Here is a 15,005-nt window from a genome sequence, read left to right as displayed (position 1 = left end):
TTTAACGAAACAAATGCCGTGGTACTAAGTGAAGTTTTTCACTGTTCTGACTTTACGCCCCACCTAATATTTACACCACGGTTTTAGTAAGGCTGTAAATGAATAATAACATAATTCAATAACATTTTAACCAACATCCCATTCCATGGCGCCCCAACTCGTGGTTGGCTTTGTTTTGTAATTTATTTTACATCCCCCCGAACAACGCAAAGCCCTTAAAATTTTACCTAGCTATGAATTCTGGAATATTATTACGTCAAGGAATAATTGCAAAACTGCGGGAGAAATACAGCTCTCTCCTTTTACAAGATATGAATAAGCTAGGGCGTATAAAATGTCCGGGCGGCTAGGATAAAATATAAATTGGAATGAAAGCCTCTAGTCAGTGGTTGCCAAACATTTTCACTTTACGGCATACTGGTGAATGGGATTTGATCCGCGGCACACGGAATTAAAATGACTTGTGGTGGAAAATGGTGGATGTTAATAATTAAAGGAAATCATAGTGTAGGTAACATTTAAAAAATATATTTTAATTAATTTAACAAGATTTAAGTACATAGGTGGTACTAATTTTATAAGTTTATTTAATATCAACGGTATAAATATACCATAAACAATGATAACATGTCACAGTTAAAAACGTAGAAATATTTAAAAAAAAAGAATTACGAATATATGTGGCATTTGATTGTGAAATGACATTAGAGAGTAAGTAAACAAGAGATACAAGTACATAAGTTTCTATAGTGCAAATAAGGTAGAATTAATTTAAATTAATATTGATTGAAAAGATTTGATAGCATAGCCCTCTTGTACCTACCTTGCGTGCAGTTAAATAGATCTGCCACATCTGCGTATCTATTACTAACTTCATGCAACCTAGGTACAAGCGAGTGTTTGGAATACTCAGTCCTGATATTGTTGCATTTAAACAAAATTTTAGAACGAGTAGCTCTCGTGGGTATATGAAATTCAATGAGGTTAATTAAATCAGGACTGTCTATACTACCATTTACAATTTTGAACATAAATATTAAGTCGGATATAATTCTTCGATCTGAGAGTTTTAATAAATTTAGATTTTTCATCAAGTAATTATAGTTTATATTTTCAATGGGAATACCGAGTTTAAAATTAATGTGTCTTAGGAATTTATGTTGAATTTTTTCGATTGAATCTGAATGTAATGTGTAGTGGGGGGACCAGATCGAGGAGTTATATTCGACTTGACTACGAACCAGGGATGTATACAAAATTTTTAGTGTTGAAATATTCTTGAAACCTCTGGAATTTCGAAGAATGAAGCCTAGCATTTTCATTCCTTTATTATTAATATTATTTATATGCGATATAAAGTTTAATTTAGAGTCGAAAGTTATCCCCAGGTCATTAAGTGAGAAGGATTCAATTATTTTTAAAACGTATTCTCGTAAATTATACAAACAAATACGTAACTACAATAATTAAAATAAAATAACTTATTAAAACATATAAACCCTGATGAATGTTCGGGTCGAACTGAAACCGGTTGGTTAGAAATATATAAAATAAAGTGTTATTCCAACGAAGTTATTTTATTTTAATTATTATTTTTTTTGTAAACTAATGTTTTAAGACTTTTAAGAAGACTTTTTATGCATAGCGCAAAGGGTAACAATTATTTTTATAAGCAATAATTATTAGCCTGAAACACTCATCCACATTGAAAAATCTCCTGATAAAATAATTATTATTATGTATACCCACAAAGTGTTTGCTACAAGTGAAAAAATAAATACGTAACTCCTCATTTAACTTCCGTAACTGCTCTCGTTTTTGTATTTAATTTCCACGAGCGCTGAAAAATATACAATGATCCAAACGGCAACAGAGATTTAATTGCTGTTGTAGTCAATCACGTTACTAAAACTAAGTCGAACTACTCAATTCTGGCCTCGTATCGCCACAGAGCGAGTGTGCGTGCTCACTCATTCAGACATTACATCATTACGCTGATATAGGTATTTTATTTATTTTAAGTTGAACGAATTTTAAATGAGTAGAAATGATTTAAAATGATCAGGTTTGAGGCTTATCTTTTATGGCACACCTGAGATTTCTTGGGACACACAGTTTGGCAGACACTGCTAACGTGGACGATTTTTTACCGACTTATAGGAACAATATATATATATTTATATTTTAAATTTATTTATGTATACGCCTAAAAAGGATTTTACATAGAAGTGATACATGATGCAGTGTACATAGGAGAATATCTGTGTTATACAGGAGATACTGACAATAAATAGATGTAATCCATTGTAAAGAAGGTACAAAATACACAATTGTAAAATTGTGATTACAAGTATAATTACAAGTATAATGATTACAAGTATAAAAATATTAAGAAATAATTTAAAAAAAAAACTAAATTAAAAAATTAAAAAAACTAAATATGAAGCAATATTAGTAAAACGTAAGAGTAACATAAAGTAAAAAAGAAATTACAACAACACTACATATAAGACAAATCATTAAAACTTATTTACCAACGCTACTCTAATTTGTAATTTGTAATATGAATGTGTTTGAATGTGATTGTTTTTCGATAGTAGGTATTACATGAATAAAAAGGTTGAATAAAATAAATTTACAGTAAAATTGTTGATAATATCTTGAAAAGTAACTTGCATTTTTTATGTAGTTATATGACTTGAGTTTCGGGAGGTTACGTGATCGATTCCCGCCAAAATTGCCGATTCACTGCAAAAATATTAGTACAACATTCCAAAATATTCGTAACCATCTGCATTTTTGCAGAGCACTGAATTAATGTGTTATAAAATGTAATAATTAATGTAATATAAGAATCCCTGTGTATCCAAAAAATATGTATACGTCGTTCGCCTTCCCAAACTCTATTTTCACCCGTCTTTTCCTTGGAGAGCTTTTGCCGTATTACGTTAAAAATTGTATTACATTTAGGTAAACGATACCATAAAATATGGTATAAGTATTAAATGAAATCGCCAACTGCACTCTATTTCAATTAACATAGATTCCATTGGTTCGAATATCCGCCAGTGAATGAAGTTTTCCGAACCAGCCGTCGAGCTTTTCCCTGAAAAGGGAATAATCAGAGAGAATAAATGAAATGCACGGAACGTTCCGTTTTTCCGATTGAACTGCAATTTAATCACATCTCTCAAAAGCTTCTGTTGGAATTGAATTGGATTCTTATATTTAGCTAGTATAATTGTACTATAGAACATCATTTAACGGCCCCCGTGGTCGAGCGGTAAGGCTCTCGAGTAGCAAGTCGTAGGTCGAGGGTTCGAATCCCGGAGCGCGCAAGTAAATTTTATTTCATTAATTTATCTTATTTCAGTGGAAGATACTCTCAGTATCGCCCTGGTGTAAGACCACCATTCAGAATTGAAATGTTACTTGAAATGTCTTTGGCCGTGATTGGTGACCAGATCTGAATAGTGAGGGACTTCCCCACCTTCCCCTCCTAAGTCCTAACTCTCCCCACTACCTTTAGCCTCAAACATACCCCGATTGGGGATGCTTTAGTCGCACTTTCTCCAGACGGTTGGGAGCAGTTCGGACTCTTGTGCGGTTTCACATTTGAAAAAAATCATCAGACTGCCTCCATGGTTGTGTGGTTACGATTCTTGGCCACTTTTTTTATTTTTATTTTTTTTATTTATTGAGTAAATAGAAACAATTTTTGTACAAAATTAAGGTAGTCCCACAAAGCTGTCATATGGCAGCTTGTCTGTAGGTTTTACCAATTATACATTCTACTAAAAACAAGTTATACATATAGGTAGATTGGTAGATACATCAAAAAAAAATTCAAGGATACATGAAATTTTCATACATTAGCCACAGCTTTACCATTTTTGGACATAGTCTCTCATTTTTTTCAAATTTAAGATTTTTATTGATTTTATTGAAAATCACTGGAATTACATATTGAAGAGTACGGCTTCCATATTTATTTAATATTCGAGGAGTTATTAGACTCTTTCCTTCTTTAAATCTTGTGGTATGTTTGTGTACCAGTGGGTGTTTGTATGAGCTTTCCCCCATGTTATCCATAATAATAGTGAACCATAAAAGACCTTTTATTATAAGCAGGCTCTTTGATCCATATAGTCCTTTTAAGTTATGTCTCTGATTGTATGTATTAGATGTGACAATGTTTTTTACTATGGCAGTTTGTAAATTTTGAATATATTTAATGTAAATAGTGCTTGCGTGTCCCCAAGTTCGAATTCCGTATCTTAGGATGGATTCGACCATAGAAAAATATAAGAGTTTAAGAGTGCAATGAGGTAAAATAAATTTTAAATTGTAAAAGTTACAAGCTAAGGATCTGAGCTGGTTACAAATTTTTTGAATCCGGAAGTCGCAGTTTTAAATAATGGCGTACCGTAAACCGTTCCTACTTTGCACCAATTTTGGCTCCACTTTCATAAATTTTATTGTAAATTGAGAAAGGCGTATTGTACATCTCTTCTATTGGTTTGACCGATCAGAAGCACATTTAAGCTTTAGCAAGACAGGAAATTTTTTTAAGTTTAATGGTTTGTTTTGATTTTTTAAAACTTTGTTTTTGGAGCAAAGTAGTTCCTTTGATAAGGGTAACTTTGCTCCACTTTGTCTTTCCTTAAGTTTTACGTTTATTTATGCTATGGAGCAATAAAATACGTTACTTTTTTTACTTTGCGCTATCGGAAGATGACCCAGGATTAAGAAAAATGCAATTATAAATGAAAATCACATATATTTTTGAGAGATTCATCAACATAACTTTGGTTCATAGTAAAAAAAATGCTTGGTTAAATTTAAAAATAACTTTCAATGTAATTTTCAACAAAGCAAGACATGGTCCTTTGGTAATCAAGTAGAAAACGCAATAAAATTTCCAAAAAATAACATTTAACATTGCAAATTTATGAGTTAACCCCCCATAAGTGGTTTAACTCGGGTACAGAGTAAAACTCGCGTCTTCCCATTTTTTTTTGGTGGATTTATGCATCCCAGGATGTCGCTCCATTTATATATAATTTCGTCTTTAGCTTTTGGCCACTTCCAATTTGTTAATGAATGGGCCATTGCCGAAATAGTGGGACCATTCCCATCGAATTTTGTTATTACCCCTGGAAACATTTCTCCTTCGTATAAAAAACACGACATACCGGCCCACCTCTCTCACTAACGGTTGCAAATCTAGTTGATTTTGGCCTTCGAAAGCATTAGGTGGTTCATTTTCCAAATCAGAAAGTCCTTCAGACGAATCTCTAAATGACATTTTATCACTAGCCTCACTACAGCTATGATTGCTACGAGTTTTTCTGGAACTCGTGCTGGGCATGATGTTTACCATTTCCCCAGTCGTTTCCGATAAAATCTGTTGCACAATATTTTCTTCTGGTTCTGTTAGTAATTGCTCCGCAACGCTCATTCCTGGCACTAACTTTAGCTTTTTACGTCCTTTCTGGCTGATGCCGTTAGTCCATTCGACTCTTTTGTTTTGAAGGTTCTCTAAGAAAGAACTGTTTATGGCCTCTTTATCTATAGGACCAGTACAGGGAAGTCGATCTAAGAGAGGTTGCATATTTAGGGGATAAATTCCTCCATTGGGGTACATTGCTCCAGGAGCATTGTATCCCCAAAAGTATGTGCAAAGAATACCCAATCTCGAAAATATCCTATTTTTCCAAAAATATACACCAAATTAAAAAAATATTTTGTCCACAATTAGTTTATGAAATTCCTTATAAAATGAGATAACACTCACCTCTATTCGTTCAAAAAATTCTCAGATGCAAATGGATTTTGACGGAGAACGTAAACCACAGCAAGCTCACACTCAGAGGTCATGACAGAGAATGTCAAAAAAAGTTCGACTTCCGGCAATCTGTCATATTAGTTTTGCCAAAGGAAGAATAGTATTTACCGATTTCACTTTTAAATGACTAAAATACGCGAGTGCTTCCATCTAGAAAAAGTCAAATCTTTTTATTTTACTGGAGCACAGTTACCTCGCAGGAGCAAAGTAGGAACGTTTTACGGTACGCAAGTCAATTTAATTTGATTAATTTTGTTTTGCTATAATTTATTAAATTAAAATAATTATAGCACATTTGCAGCACGTTCCAGAGTGGTAGATACTTTCAGTATCGCCTTTATGAAAGACATCATTCAGAATTGAAACGTTGTTTGAAATAGCGTTAGCTGTATTGACCAGATCAGAATAGTCAACCTACATGTTTAATAGATTTAATACACATTAGTAAAAAAGATTTTTGTTATTTTTATAAAATTTTCAATACATTTTTAGTCCTAGTGAGGTAAAAAAATTAAATATAAACCATCTATTTACCTAGAGAAGAAACAATAAACCATTCAAAAATGTTTCCTCCATCAAATTCATCAATAACAGAAGCATTAGACACAAAGCTGGACTTTTATTTATGTGAGGTGGGTAATTTTGATATTTCGAGATACATGGGTGGCTCTAATGCTAATAGGTCAAGTTTATAAATTTCTCCAAGAGATGTCTCTAGTATATAGGTTCGCCCCTCCAGTTCAGAAACGAGGTGACCAAGCAGTTAGGTTTTTAGGGTAAAATAGAGAAAACGTTTCACGTTGGCCTCCAGGCCGTCTTACACACTGGTTCCAAAACAAAGGCGTTTGTAGTCTAAATAATGACAAATTATTTTATTGTGTACAAGGCGTTATTATTTAACAAAATCTATTCACAACAGTAATAATTAATATAGGCAATCTACATTGCATGAAATTCGTACATATTAATTCTATAATATTAATAGTTAATTCTTCGTTTCGAGTGTTTTACATCAATAATAAAGGTAATAATTTTGAATGCCACCCTAGTATTAATTCCCTTCATTAAGCCCGCATTGGAAAACTAAAGGAAACTCCCGAAGGCCAAACTTCTGTAATACAATGTACCTGATGATAGCATTGCCTCGGGAGCTATTTGTTTTAATGGAGGACAGCACTAATGGGCAATACGTCAGTGGCGCTATAAGAATTTTTACAGTTCCCTGGACTAGCACGTTAACTGGGAAAATTACACATTGTTCAAGTACATATTAATTTTCATTTTAGGTTTCTATTTAGGTTTTATACATCGAAACTGTTTTAATCATTAATTCCACTCAGGAGACCCAGGGGAAAATAATTTCTCTTAAGCCTAAGGTCATCTTTGGGGATGAGATGTGGAGGGTCTTGTCAGGTCATGAGAGGAAGTTAAGGGAAGGGAAATGTTATGAAGGGTGGTAGGAATCTGAGGGTCAATGTGTTCAATGTGTTTTACGTATGAATTCATCTTCAAACTGCGGTGTAAGGCACTGGGTCGAGAGAGTTCGGCTGGAGAGTTCTCTCCCGATCCGTACACTACGCAGTTGGTGGGTAGACACCTCCTCCACCAAGACCTGTACAAACCTCACAATATGAACCCTGGCACCCCTGCTAAGTCACAAAACGAGCGAATCACTTGGGATGAGTTATGGCAGAGGTGATGGTTAGACAACGAATGGTTTCCGGGGCGGCGGTATCCAAACCTAATAGATCATTGAATAATATGAATGTGTGGGTGGTATACGACATGTTGGAAAGTCAGGTTTATTGCCTTCTCCTTTTCTTCTTTGGTCTTTTTATGTATGTATCCGAGGTAGCCACTAAATAATTAAACATACTAAAGTGTTTTATTTTCATAAAATTTTAGTAAATTCCTAATACATCAGAACACGTCTTCATGTACCTGCATTTGCCTTGTATAATGAGGAAATTCTGATAATACATTCAAATTTTACTAAAAGTTTACCAAGAAACCTATCAATTCATTCGTCAAGGGCCTGCAATCCCCTTTAATTAGATTTAATTAGATTACGAATAATTTGAAGAGATTCTTAATAAATGAGCAATACTCGTTTGTCTCCGTGTGGATGTTCATTACGCCCATGGCTGTAATCTGCAATATAGTCCTAAATGAGTTTTACCCGAATAAGGAAGTTAACTATGAATCGCTCCTATAAATGACACGACATGAACTTTTGGACATATTATACAAAGGTATATTTAGAATTAACGGCACGAGTGCCATTTACATACTGATGGTTATTGACAGTCAATAAAGAAGAAAAGAAAAATTAGAAGATTTCGTCGCCACTTCAACATTCATCGGAATAGAGCGGTTCCCTCTCGAAACACCATCCTTCGTTGGGTTGAATCACTTCGCAGGCGTGGTGAACTGATCAACAGAAGACCAAGAGGAGCTCCGCGAACAGTTCGAACTCCTGAAAATCAATAAATTTGTTTTTGAGTAAAAATTAACTATTTTATGATTTTTTTTAAACCGTCCGTCCTCTCTGCCGCACCCTGTATATACACTGCTTAAATGTTTTATTAGTACAGGCATATTAAAACATCAGCTAACGTAGCACAAAAGTTACCAATGGTGTTTATTCATTTACAACCGAATCTTAGCCTGAAACCGTAGAATAATTGTCACAATAAAACATACTAGGAATGCTTGATCTAATGGTAGGAACATAAAAGTGAATCAACTTCAATAGAGGCATATTAAAACATCAACTAACATAGCATAAGAGTTACCAATGGCGTGTAATTATTTGCAATATAATTTAAGCCTGCAACCGTAGAATTGTCACAATAATACATACTAGGAATCCACGATCTAATGGTAGGAACATGAAAGTGAATCATCATTAATATATTACCAGGGCTATCCAACTGATAATTTTAATTGAAAAAAAAAATTATCGTACAGCAAAACGACATACGCGATTTATTATTACAAATATGCCCAGGAATCGCTGGTTAAAATCCTTCGGATACGTGCTGTTACACCCTGTATTGTTCGCTGGTTACAGCTGGCCTCCTGTATTTGCTTATCAATTGCTTACATCCAAAAGGACAGGTGACAGGAAAGCCGTAATAGAGAAATAGCTTCTGAAATAGGTAGCTACTATATATGGTTATTCATATTTATAGGTTTAGGTTAATTAATTAGAAGATCGCGTGCATTAAAATTATAGATTAATATAACTTTCGAGTATTTCCGAGTATCAATTATTCATTCTTAAGACGTTTAGTGATCAACGTCATCAGCCTGAAATAGAATACTCGCACTACGAAGAAATATACATGTACGTAGGTACTTACATTATTTGTATAATTTTCATTGGTATGTAATAATTTTAACGTGTTTCAACTGTATCACAGAAACAAAAGCGTCACTTCAACAGAGTGATAGACTAATACGCAAAATTCACGTACGGATCCGCTCGTACATTCCTGCTACGGACATAATACGATATTATCGGCTCGGTCCATCGGCCGCTGTCCGTCTGTCCGTCAAAAGCGGATCCGTGCGTGAATTTACGCAACGAAGTTCTGGGTTTGCTCTTTCGGCGCAAATGTCCTAAAGCTTGTATTTATATTTAAGGTATTTTTATTTACACAGATTTAAGATACCTATGAATTATTTTAGCTTGGTAAAGAAAAGGTGATGCTTCACGCAAATGCTGCTTCCGTTTTACAACATATTTCTACCGATTAATAACATATTTCTACCGATTTATAACATATTTCTAACGATTTATAACATATTTCTAACGATTTAGAACATATTTCTACCGATTTATAACATATTTCTACCAATGTATAACATATGTCTACCGATTTATAACATATTTCTAACGATTTATAACATATTTCTCTCGAACACTTTAAGTTTTAAGTAGCTAAATTATTATTATTTTTTTTTAATTTAATGATAATATCTACACATTTTTAGAGCCGAGCAGGTAATTATACGATATCCCATTGATTGTTATCTCGAAAATTATTAAAAACACATTTTGTTATGTCATTCAACGTAAGAAAAAAATACTGTGTGTCTTTGAATGCAACTTAGTCATTTTCCGAGAGATTTTTTCCCTGTTTTATTAAATATTTTCACAATTTTCGCTTGGCGCGCTCCCTCTAACATTCGTATTTACTTATATCTCTCTATCAAACCATCTTCTTCTTCTTCCGAACACTTAATACGAAGCCTTAAGTAAATATTTTAAATTATTATTATTTACGTAGCCCTTGCCTGAAAACCTGATGGTGATGGTTTTCTTAGGAGGCACACGATCAGTCGACCGACTAAATTGGATACAAAGTATAGGGTGTTTGCAAAGTAATTTAAATCATGAAGATAGGGGTGGTATGGTTTTTTGTACTATTTACGAGATTACAATATGCGTACCATAATATATAAAAAAACATAATTTTGGACTAATCGAGAATAGAACCCGCAACCTTCTGATTGCAAGTCAGCTGCACTAACCAATAATAAGCAGTAATTGCTGAACGAAAAATACTAGTACATATTAAATTATGCAAGCGGTATTTACTTGTATGGGTATTTAAGGTGAAGAATTATTTATTTTATAAGCAATAATTATTAGCCTGAAACACTCATCCACATTGAAAAATCTCCTGATAAAAGATACATGATGCCAACGGGACTTGAACCCGTGTCCTTTCGAGCTATGGCGGCTTATCTCTTATCCGCGAAATAATTCAATATATACTAGTGTTTCATTCAACAATTACTGCTTGTTACATTTTTTCACCTGAAAACAACCAACTTTATTTTATATGAGAAAGGCATTGTAAGTGCTAACTCTCTCACTAGATGGCGTCGAGACAAATTGTCTACATTTTTTGGTGAAGATACTAGAACTTGTCAAATATAAATTATTATTTTTTTGGTAAACTAATGTTTTAAGACAAGATTTTTTATGCATATTTTACACCCGTGTCCTTGAAAGGACACGGATTCAAGTCCCGTTGGCGTCATTTATCTTTTATCAGGAGATTTTTCAATGTGGATGAGTGTTTCAAGCTAATAATTATTGCTTTTAAAATAATTGTTACCCTTTGTGCTATGCATAAAAAATCTTGTCTTAAAACATTAGTCTACCAAAAAAATAATAATGAAGAATTATTTTTGTTGTTTGTTTTTGGGGTGTTATGCCGTGTTGCGCTAACTCCTTCTTTAGCCGACGTTTCGGACAGCGTTGCAGTGTCCATCATCAGGGCAGATCCGGTAGATCCGAAGATGTGTGATGGACCGGATCTGCCCTGATGATGGACACTGCAACGCTGTCCGAAACGTCGGCTAAAGAAGGAGTTAGCGCAACACGGCATAACACCCCAAAAACAAACAACAAAAATGCTTTTGGCCGTGAAAATCTAAAAACTTACATGAAGAATTATTGCTTATAATAATTATGAATTGTTATTCATAATTAATAATTGACTGTTTTTCTAGATTTAAAACACTTTTAAATGCATTGGAATAACTTTTGAAGTTTATATAGTAGGTTCACATTAATAAAATATTCAATCAGTGAAAAAGAAGATAATATTAATATATCTTAACGAAACATGAAACAAAACAAGATACAAAGGGTAAAAAGATAATGGTCGCAAGTGGGAATTGAACCCGGGACCTCTCTCTTACCGGGACAACAATCTAACCACTGAACTAATATGCTATTAGTATGTCCTAGGTTCGATCCCCCATTGTGACCGTTACTTTGTTTTCTGTGACTTCTCTGTTTCTTGTTTCGTTTCGATTTTTCTTCTTCAACGATTTAAATAAAAACCTAGGTACTTGGTAAATGTGAACCATCCTATAGGATCTTAGGGTTAAATAGTCTCCCAGGAAAATTAATGTAATTATTGTCTGCTGATGGCAAAGTTTAATTGGTTTGTGGCGCATGCGCCCGAATACCAACGATGCCATCAGGCAACAACAGACAGGTGCCGTGAGGAGCATCTTGATTAGCCCAGTACCTCGTTACGTACCTACCTGGCCAAGACCCTAATTGAACAGGTGCTTATGTAACCAGTGTCCAGTGTCCTGCCAAGACGGTAAGGCTCATAGATTGTGATACCAGACACGAAAGCGGTTCCAGCCTCTTGTCATTGTGTTATTGTTGTTTTTAATCGATCGAATTCATTAAGTTCATGTACCACAGATACAACATACCAGAGATCAGTTCAGTTTCCTTATTGTTGGCTAATATCTTGAGATAAATATAGTTTTCTGAAGATGTGTAATTCATAAAACACTTGATAAATACTCTGCGTGAATTAAAAAGAATAATTTCTGAAAATAATCTTTGTGATAATCGATTGTGTGTACACAACCAAAGTTAATTCACTGAGATGGCTCGTAGTTTTTGATACCAGGTAAGTTAGCGTTTAAGATTCCTTTCTGAAAAATCTCCGTACCTACGAACCTATATTAAATTAATTATTTCACATGTGTATTCGTGATAATCAAATATTATAACATAGTTCAAGACAAATTTGCAGGTCAGATTCCGTGGTATTGTTAATGTCGAGGCACATGTATATAATCTAAAAAAATGAAAATATATATAATTTGTAATGTTTATGATGTTTCAATCATAAAACACAGGTATTAAATCTAAGTACGTACATTAAATTAAACATTAGTAAGTTTTTAAAAAATCTGCTTTATAATCGAATCCATTGAGTTTTCCAAAGACTTCTCATGATGTGCGTGATCGAATTATCACGTAGTGGAAGTTCTATTTTTATAATACTGTTGTGCTGGAATAAAAACACTGGAAAATAATTTTCCTCGAATACATAATTTTTTTTTTGCCCGAGACAAATAATGCACGTACATTATTTCCATTTTAGAATCTATTTCATCGGTCGGAAAAATCACACTTAAGTAGTGTCACTGGGCTAAAAATGGTACTGGGCTGTTTTGAAATTATAGCGGTCTTTCCCTTTTAATTTATAGCGGTCTTTCCCGATATTTAAAAAAAAATACGTGATAAAAAGAGGTGGCCTGTAAGCACGGACGATTATATTTCCGAGGGAAATTATTTTACTCGGGGCCTAAAATAAAATATATAATAAATAATATAATATAATAAAAATAAATAAGTGTGAAAAGGTGAACTTTGGTTCACCTTTCGTCGTTTCTTATACATGCCGTTTGTGAACCGGTGATCTAACTGGTTGGTGGAATTATGCAGAATTAATAATTTCCTGGAATACATAATTTTGTTTTTCTTAGAAGAATGCACGGAAATTTTCCATTTTGAGTAAATTTCATAATCTGAATAAGCAAAGACATCATTTTTGTATTCCAATTTTATCAAGCTGGGCTATATTAAGCCTTGTTTCAATGTGTTGTACTAAAATGTTTTTTCAATAATAATTGAGCCCTTGCCCGGTATAGCATTGTGTCTAACAATTCTTGTTTTGAGAAAAGTGTGAAAAATGTTTCATTGCAATTTATATTTTAAAAAAACACGAAACCAGTTGTGTTTCGTTACATTTTATATTTAAAAAACACGAAACCAGTTATGTTTCATTACTTTTGATATTAAAAAAAAAACACTAAACCAGTTATGTTTCATTACATTTTATATTTAAAAAAACACGAAACCAGTAATTCTTCGTTACATTTTATATTTAAATAAACACGAAACCAGTTGTGTTTCGTTACATTTTATATTTAAAAAACACGAAACCAGTTATGTTTCATTACTTTTGATATTTAAAAAAACACGAAACCAGTTATGTTTCATTACATTTTATATTTAAAAAACACGAAACCAGTAATGCTTCGTTACATTTTATATTTAAATAAACACGAAACCAGTTGTGTTTCATTACATTTTATATTTAAAAAACACGAAACCAGTTGTGTTTCATTACATTTTATATAAAAAAATAACATCCAATTAAGTTTTAAATTAAAAGTGGCGAAGAAAAGTAATTTAAGTGGAATTTGATACAAGAATTTATGATGAAATAGTTGAATAAATATTGAGAGTATTTGAATATTTGGCGCACAACCATTATTCAATTAAACTTTTTTTTCAATCAGTCACTCAATAGTGCCTTATAGAAAGCAACATCTGTTCAACTAACATAAATATTCACAAATATCATTGAGGTATTTGAGCTTAGCAGAAAATAACAATATATATATATTCAGTATTGGTTATATATATATATTTTTTTTTTTTTTCTTTATTCATAAAAATATATTTGGATACAGGTTTTTTACATGCTATTCGACTACCACACTAGACACATGTCCGTATTATTGTAGTCGAAATTTGTGTATAATTATATAAATGTAATACATGATTCATTCAGTTGTTAAATAGGTATAGGTTAAATAGGTTTAACTGAAAATAAGAAAGCGATGAAAATAAAGATAAATTAAATATATATTTTAAAAAGAAATTTTAAACAGAATTGAAATGAAAAAAAAGAATAATAAAGCAAATGAACTTATTTAATGATGTCAGGTATTCTTTAAAATAGTTCTTTCCCTTCATAAATAACCAATACTGAATATATAATATTATGTACATGATCACATACAGGAAAGGAATTGGAGTAGGTGAATCTTGTAAACATAAAGATAAATAAAAATAAGGTAGGATACAAATAAAAATAATAGATAATGCTAGGGATAATAGAAATAAAAATAAAAATAATCGCATCAGCGTAATATAAAGTTTTTGTTGAAAGTTAATTTAGAGATAAAATTTTTGCTCGAAAAAAAAGAACACTATTAAGTTGTAAGGCATTCTTTATAATATTTCCTTCCTTGAGCAAATAACCAGTTTTGTACACTAATGGCATAAAGATCATCAGTTTTCATACTCAGTAAGTTGAACATTTTTGGCGCTAATAAGAGAACTGTCGCTGGGCGAAGGCTGTTTTTGTTGGAGGAATTTTACATTTTTGGTGTGATGAGTAGCGGGTGCAAATATTGTGTTGAGTTTTGAGGGTTAAATCATTTTTCCTTATGTGTATAAGAATTGTCTTAAAGTATAATTGTCTAATGTCTAGGATTGCGAATTTTTTAAAAAGTGGGTCTGAAGGGTGAG

The 15,005-nt window shown here is 32.8% G+C and overlaps 1 protein-coding gene across 1 annotated transcript in view; it reads left to right on the top strand.

The window, feature by feature from the left end:
* The window catches only part of CngB (Cyclic nucleotide-gated ion channel subunit B), a 37,319-nt gene that overhangs the window by 3,352 nt on the left and 18,962 nt on the right, over positions 1–15,005 (top strand). The gene's annotated exons all lie outside the window — the stretch shown is intronic.

The sequence above is a fragment of the Hesperophylax consimilis genome, chromosome 4 (genome assembly GCF_061612785.1).
Source record: "Hesperophylax consimilis isolate HC1 chromosome 4, BYU_Hcon_1.0, whole genome shotgun sequence".
In the NCBI taxonomy this organism is placed as follows: Eukaryota; Metazoa; Arthropoda; class Insecta; order Trichoptera; family Limnephilidae; genus Hesperophylax; species Hesperophylax consimilis.
The sequence above is the reverse complement of the archived record's forward strand: the minus strand, read 5'-3'. Positions and strand labels throughout refer to the sequence as shown.